Raw genomic sequence first — 8,432 nt, forward strand, 5'->3', positions numbered from 1 at the left:
GAAGTAGGTCTTCGCTGCGCAGCCAATCAAGAACTGAATCGAATTCTAACCAATAAAAGTCGGGCATAGGCGCATTATGACGTCTTGTTGTGTTCTGACCAATGAAAGTAGGCAACGGGAATGCTGCTCATTTGCAAGAGGGAGCTATAAAGATGTGGCCCCCGAGTCACTACGGTCTGATTCTTTCTCCGCTCTTTTCTTTTTTGTTGTTGGTGTCTGTGAGGCAGGCGCTCGCTGCGATGCCCGAGCCGGCCAAGTCCGCTCCCGCGCCCAAGAAGGGCTCCAAGAAGGCGGCGACCAAGGAGCAACAAAAAGCCCAAGAAAGGCGACAAGAAGCGCAAGAAGAGCCGCAAGGAGAGCTACTCCATCTACGTGTACAAGGTGCTGAAGCAGGTGCACCCCGACACGGGCATCTCGTCCAAGGCCATGGGCATCATGAACTCCTTCGTCAACGACATCTTCGAGCGTATCGCTGGGGAGGCCTCGCGCCTGGCGCACTACAACAAGCGCTCCACCATCACTTCTCGGGAGATCCAGACGGCCGTGCGGCTCCTGCTGCCGGGTGAGCTGGCCAAGCACGCAGTCTCCGAGGGCACCAAGGCTGTCACCAAGTACACCAGCTCCAAGTAGAGTATTGCAGACCGGCAGTTTTTAACCCAAAGGCTCTTTTAAGAGCCATCCACGTTTTCAATAAAAGGGCTGTTCAGTCAAGTTAGCCTTTAATTATTTTCCATGTATTCTTAGCTAATGGCAATTTTTCAATTGCCGCTTCAGATTAACTGTGACAAGATACTGTTCTCCAATTTTCTATGTCGGGGAACATACTCTATCTGGGCAAGAAATTGCTTGCTATAACTAAAGTTTTGTTGGTTTTTTTTTCTTTTAATTGTATTTCCAGACAATGGTTTCTTTATGAAGTCATTACAGTTTGCTGATAAGTTTGTTGCATTTCTTGTGCAATACATTACTAGTACTGACTACATGTTGTTTCTTAGTACAGGTACAGAGACAAGCAGCAGATCTCTCTTAAAATTGCCACCAATTTATCAAAGTTAATTTCAGTTTGAAGGCTGATGGGGACCTCTCAGGTTAGATTTTGATGTCTAGTGTGAAGATGTATCCTCTACACTGTTCTTCAGCAGCTTCAAATGGAGTTGAGAGATCTGTTCTCCAAGAGCCTTAATGCAAACTCAGAATTGCAGCTTGTACATTCCAGGCCTCTGTATATATCCAATACTTAGAGATGAATAAAACATGGTATATTTCATTCTCTAGGGGCTTTTATGCAAGGGAATGCATGGGTCACTGGAAAGAAACTCTAGAAAATATATACCAAAAGTGCTCATCTACTGACAGGGATAATGATCATAAGAAGAATTTGTCAGTGGCTTTTATTCTCGGTAGTCATGTAAAAGTCAAATTCAATTATTTTGTCCTAAAAAAATACATGCATAAAAAAAGAACATAGTTTTAACTACAGCTATCAGAAGGCATTACTGTTACATGAATTAAAGTAGGATCTCAGTGGTGCCTTTTGGCCTCCCAGCTCAGGAATCTATCAGCATTCCTTTTGCCTTTCCTGGTTTTGTATGGTCTGTGCTGCACAATTCATTAACATAACTTTCACAGTGTCCTGGGTTCAGCTGTAACAGTTATTTTTCTCCTTCTTAGTAGCTGATGCAGTTCTGTATTTTCAGCTTTAGTCTGAGAACAATGCTGATAACACACCGATGTTTTAATTGTTGCTAAGTAATGTTTACTCTGATCAAGGACTTTTTAATCTCTTTTAATTATGCTAATAAAGAGGGGCACAAGAAGCAGAGACAGGACACCTGACCCAAAGTAGCCAAAGGGGTATTCCGTACCACAGCATGTCATGAACAGTATATAAAGTGGAGGAATTACCTGGAAAGCCCAGATCACTGCTCGGGCTGGTCTGGGTATCAGCCAGCAAGTGGTGAGCAATTGTATTGTGCATTGCTTGTGTTTAGTGTTTTCCTTTTCCTTTTTTAGTTTTATATTCTCTCCCCTTGTTATTTCCCTTATCACCATTATTATTGGTGGTAGCAGTACTGGTTTTGTATTATACCTTAGTTACTGGACTGTTCTTCTCTCAACCCATGAGGTTTACATTCTTTCTATTTTCCTCCCCATCCCACTGAGAGCAGGGGGGGAAGGAGGAAGAGAGTGAGTTACTGGCTGGGCTTAAGCCATGACACACAGTAATTTCAAAGTATCCTTATTTTTTAAAAAAAGACTTGTTTGGTACATGAGAGTGTTTCTAGGTTTATGAAACTCTTCACAGAAAATAAAATGTTACTTCTTCCAGTATGGAAGATAAGGAAATATCAGGGGTCTGTAATGTGAGCATAGCATTTCAACCTGTACACGTACATCATCAGATCTTATTCCAACACCTCCATTATTTTTCTACCCATGCTGAGACCAAAGTCTCTGAAATGAGGAAAAAAACAAACAAAAAAAATCCAAAAATTTTGTGTACTTGTTCTTTTCACCAGAGGGAAAAGTAGTAGGATTTAGTCTTAGCAAGAATAGCAAACATAACAATTTCATCACATGGGAGCATGAGTATTCAAAATTAATAAATCAAATAGTGTGAATATAAAGTTATATTACTGCGTATTCTTCCATCATTCATGTTCTTTAATGTTCTTTTCTACTCAGTTCAAAGCACTGTTCTTTGTATTCTGAAATCCACCCTGCCCAAACAGCATCACCCAGCAACAGTAAGTTATCAGTGTTCAAATACATCATCGTGGTGTAGCAGGAGTTAGGCCACTGCCACCTAGACCATGGTAGGAATTATGCAAATATCACTGCACCAGGACTTATCCCCAGGTTTCTCCTCAAAGAACATGGGTCTGCAATCCACTGAGTATATAAGTGGTTTATTTATCCAACATGCAGAGCAGCTCAAGCTGATGTTCAAAAGTGGGAACCCTACTGCAGATTGCACCCCCCAATTATGTGTGTCACACAGCACTCAATCCCCAAGTCCAAGCACTTAATTCTGGTCAGTGGTCTCTTGATTTCTTATTGGTTTCCTTGGTTGCTGGGCTCTTCTTCTTCTGAAGATACCTGATTCTCTTGGATTTGTTTCCTTGGTCCTTACCTTTTTTATTCCACTCATACCTGAGAGATTCATCTACTTCTGTGTTAGCAGCATTAGTTTTATCAAAAAGTTTACTCTCAGTCAGTTCCCATGACCTGAGCCTTCAATTACTTTAGCTACTAGCATTAATCAAGGCTACTAATCCTAACAATTCTCAGCACTGGAAAGTGCTAAAATACATACTCTATAAACAGGCCCTTTGTACTGTGTTTTTACTTGCCCTCCATGTAATACTGAAAAACAATCCAAACAGCTAGAAAAGTTCCCTCGTCTTATTTGTAATAAAATGATAAAGTTAGTATCATTCTTGCAAAAATTTATATTTCCCCTAGGTCAGACTACCTACAGTAAAATTTATATTACTTAATCATCATTTTAATCATTAAAAATGTGAGTTTATTTCTACAAAAGTGAAATACATCAGCTGGGTAAACAAATAACTGACTGAATAGAGAATCAGAAATGTGAAATAGATGCTGTACCTTAACCACAACCTGAACAAATCACAGACTGGATGTAGCAATTTTATGCTTGTTCCTGGGGGGGGTGAGAGGGTGTGTGTGTGTGTTTTTTTTGTTTGTTTGGGGTTTTTTTTATGAAGTAAATCGATATCTTCTCACCTACTTATGAAACCAAATTATTTTTTCTAATGTGCAGAGATTATAATTATCCAAGACACAGGGCAAATGATTGCAATGTTAGTTTCCCAGCGAGTTTCTTTTTCAGTTTTAACATAAAAGAATATATTTTAAAGGTAATTAGCATTGCGGGAGAAGCTATTAACTGCAGCAAGGGAAAAAGATTTAGTCTTACATACATCTGGATACAATGCTTTGGGCCAGGAATGAAAATGTGCCCCGTTCGGATTTTAAAGGAAAAAAATGAGTCCTTGGGCTCTGAAAACCCGGTCTCAGGATTGTGCTGTATCAAACCACAGTGCAGATCAGGATGTGACACAAATCTCACTGGAGAAAACAGCTGCAAGTGGAGGGGAATGCAGCTGGGAATAGCCTTTCTCCCTTCCCAACTCACACCTACAAGGAAGAAGCACTGCAATGAACAGGGTTGGCTTTTTCCTCCAGGACTGGGGTCACAGAGTCAGAGGCCTGTGTAGGTAGAAAAGGTTTTTTAGGGTTTGGTTTGGGTTTCTTTGGTGGATGCAAAGAACTAAATAATTTGACAGCCTGCCCAGATGGAGAGGCGGTTCCAAAAATATTCGTTTAAAAAAAAAAAAAAAAAAAAAAGGTACTAAGTATTAATCAAAAAGGTCCTTCAATTAATTTTTTAATACCGAAATGCTCAGGAAGCAATTCTGAACATACTTGCATTTTAAAACTAGAAAATAAGCTGTTTGTGTGTGAAAGAAGTATCAGGACATCATGAAATTTTAATCAGCAGTAAAATCGAAAATTTTTTTGTACTTGTAGTCCTACTTGCATTGCATGTTGATTGCTTGAAAAGGTCATAGGAAAATGGAAGAGAAAAAAAAAGTAAGAAGAGAGCACACAGGGAGAGTTACAGCTGAAATTTGGACTTCAGAGTGGAGAATTTTGCGCTGCCTTTGCACAGCATCAAAGCAATGAAGAAACGTATGTGCCTCTTGTATGTACCATTTTCCTTTTGTAAGAAGTAGCAGCCCCTGAAACGTGAAACACTCTGAACATGATAGGTTTGGGGTATTTTGTCTGAAACACTCGGGCCCCAGCAAGGTTAGCGTCTTTAATCATCCCGCTCAGAAAAAATGATTACCATAGGAATAACATAGCCCCAGTGTTTCTACACATCGAAATAAGGCTTTAAAAAGGGATGCCTACTCCTGTGCTCCAAGCACGAGCAACACCGGACCGACGGCATCGCAGGCAGCCCCGGGTGCCTGGGCTCAGCTCAGCTGGCTCAGGAAGCCCAAACAATTCGCATGAATCGGTTCTGCTCCCTACATACCGGGGCATTTAACCTCTGCTTTTAGAAATTGCTGGTACAAATCCCTTGGAAGACGTGAGATGGGTGTGAGACATATTTAGCCCCTGGGGTTTTAGTCTTGACCGATACGTAAATGTCATGCAATCCCTCCCCTGCGATGTGCATGTGTTGTACTTCAGACTTAAAATAGCAGCTTCTAATTGTTCATTTATCGACGGGACAAAAATCCGACAATTAGCGTTTCTAAAATGCTGATAAAGTCGGTCAGAGCGATTAACACTTTTCATAACACCATGAGGGCAGATAAAAAAAAAAAAAAAAAAAGCGTAAGAGACTTAATTTCAGCATTCCTCAGCTGATAACATTTTCACGAGAGAACGTAAAATAGCTCAGGGTATAAAACGACATAAAAGGGACATCGGGAAGCTTCGGAAGGTCTGGGATTGAATTACAGCATTTCTCTGAACTGAATAATATGGACTCCTTTTATCCTACACGTTTATTTCTTGACAACGAAAGAGTTAAAACCACCTTAATCGGTAGAAAATTCGAAAGGCTTTTTAAATTCAGAAATAAGCTGGACCCTGCTCTACCCTTCTCGAATACATCTGACCCTTCTCTTTGCCTCTCCCCGTCTCCAGTAGTGAGAGGGTCGGAGGATGCCGTAGAGCAACATAGCCTTTCGAGGCAGACCAGTCCTTAAATCCCCGTCTCTGTCGCCGACGCGGGGTGCAGGAAAGTCTCGGCTTGCCACAGCCGGACCGGTAAACCTGGAGGGTTTCGTCAGCTCTGAAGAAACGAGGGGTCCTGGCGGGAACTGTCCGCTCCGTTATCCACCACCCGCTGCATTGACACAGCGAGGAGGTATTTTGTCTTACAGCCTGAGCTTTCCTTCCGTTCACAGCCGAATCAAACGCGTGGGCTTAAATCACCCAATAAATCCCATACTGCTTAATAGGTATTAAAAACCCTTTCAGTGGTTTACTTCTTTTTCCTGCTTCCTTCTCTCGGGGAATAAAACGCAAAACGAAGAAAGAAAATTCCTACATTATTAACTCATTTCAACGTGTAGACAGCTATTCAATTGGGACGAAACAGAGCACGTCCTGCTTTCCCCAAGGGCGACTGGGGAGGACGGATGTGGAGCCGGACCCTCTGGGGTTGGAGGAGGTGGGGTGGACGGGGACCCGCGGCCTTTTACTGAGCTACTCGAAGCGTCAGCTCCTAAGAGTCGGTAAGTGGTGCCATTCACATGGGCTGGAGGAGGCAATTTCTCTTTTGTCTCTTGATGGCAGGCGTTTCCACCTTCCTCTCCCATTCTGCTGTTGTAAAACCTAGGTAATGTTAAAGAAGTAACCAGGAATCCGTCTGTGCAGCTTACAGGAGTCTGCTGATCTCTCTCACACCATAGATACACACACCATATTTTCAAAACTATCTAACCGCTTACCCTCAATTGTGGTAAAGCACATCTAAGCATCATCTTCATGAAAGCATCTACCTGTACAACAATTACTCAGTCTTGTGGCCATTCACAGTTTAGACCTCACATAGCCAGATCCCAGATGTAGAAACTAGAGCTACATAGCACCTAAACACATTCTGCAATAAGGAGCTATAAGTAATAACTACAAGAATAATAATGAATACTCTACATTTAGCATTACTGCATTTGTATTGTTGATACCAGAGCATTCATTTGTAATGGAAAGAAATCTGAAATATTGTCCCCTTGAAAGTTCCTAGTCTGAGAACTAGAATTTAAATTCTTTCAAACTTTGAGGTGACATATGTAGCCAGGGATGTCACTGTTTTTGTTACAATCCCCAGCAGTTCTCGTATGCAGAGGACAGTTTTGTCATGCATATAAAATAGACAGAGGGAAAAGGAAATGAGTGTGCTTATTACCTACTCAGCTTTAGAGAAGCTAAACTCGATGAACACCAAGTGCACAGATATACTAGCCCATATCTCTCCCTTATTCTAAAGGACAGAGATGGAGAAATCTGTGGGCATGTTGAAAACACTCCTTTTGCTCCAGTCCCACAGAGCCCATCACTAAGCCCATATACACCCCCACAAAGCACACAAAAGAGCCCCTACAAAGTCAAGAAGCCGGCAGCCTGCACAAGATTCTTAGGCCAAAAAGCAGACAGGAACTCCACTAAAATCAGGATAGGGGAAAAAAAACCAAAAAACAAAGAAAGAAAGAAACCCCCCACACACACACCCAGGGGAAAAAAAACCAAAACACACCACACACACACACAAAAAAAACCCCACAAGCCACCCACAAAAAAAAAAAAAAATAAAGAGAAGAAAGCCGCACCCACAAAAACGCCCAACAGAAACAAGCAGGGCAGCCCCACAGCAGAGAAACAACTTTGAGGCAACAGTGCTGGAACAGCAGCAGCTCTTCTAAGAGCCACACACCTTCTTCCAAATGAGAAAGGAGCTTGAAACTCCCCAGCCCTCATAGGGAAGAGACTGGATTCAGGCAGTAGTGACAGAAATAAAAGAAAACTAAAAGCAATAGTTCTCTGTCCAGTGAAACACAGCAGCCATCACTGCGGCAGCATGTCACATTAAGCAGCTTGATAAAAATACTGATAACCCTGCCCTGCCTGAAATCCTTCCCCAGTACGTTGTAATTAACTTTGACAGGGAAAGCCAGTACCGAACCTCTTGTATGATAGCATTAAAACACAATGAAAAATGGAAAACTGCAAATGGCCCAAAAGCAGGGACCATGCTTCCTGTTGTGAAAGAATTGGTTCAGGGCCGGTCAGGACCAGGAAGGCTCCTCAGGGTTTTGTGCTTTATGTGTGCTTTACATCACCCGAGCTTGAAAACCACAAGTTACCCAGAGTCGAACAGTGACTAACTGCTGTTTGATACCCTGCAGCAGGACAGAGAAATAAACTAGGCTGATAAAAGTTACCGTGGTTTATATTACTTTTTAGTAAGTGTTACATAAAATGTGAATTAAAGCTAGAGCTCACTTATTCCTTAGAAGGAACAATGCTTACTCCACTACTATAAAAAAAATGTAGTTGCACTACCAATGTTAAAATTATAATTTCACAAACCAGAAAATACTCTAATAAATACTTCTAAACAAACAAATATATTAATATATCAGTAAGTTCATAAAATTAACACTCTCCAATACAGAAAGTTAGGGAGAAGTAGACAGCTGCACAGTTAAGGCAAATACCTTAAAAAACAGCTTACACGTGTTTCACTACATTCAGTAGGAAAAAACCGGAACAGCAGTGATTCAACCTTTTACGACCATTGGGGGCGGCTCTTAAAAGAGCCTTTTTCTGTTTTGTTTCTTAAGTAAGCTCACTTGGCTTTAGCCTTGTGGCTGTCAGTC

The 8,432-nt window shown here is 41.6% G+C and overlaps 1 pseudogene; it reads left to right on the forward strand.

Moving 5' to 3' along the window:
• Positions 1-239: 239 nt before the first annotated feature.
• LOC104401148 lies at positions 240-696 on the forward strand (annotated as a pseudogene).
• The last annotated feature ends 7,736 nt before the right edge of the window (positions 697-8,432 follow it).

Source organism: Nestor notabilis, unplaced genomic scaffold, assembly GCF_000696875.1.
Source record: "Nestor notabilis isolate BGI_N333 unplaced genomic scaffold, ASM69687v1 scaffold16007, whole genome shotgun sequence".
NCBI classification, from domain to species: domain Eukaryota; kingdom Metazoa; phylum Chordata; class Aves; order Psittaciformes; family Psittacidae; genus Nestor; species Nestor notabilis.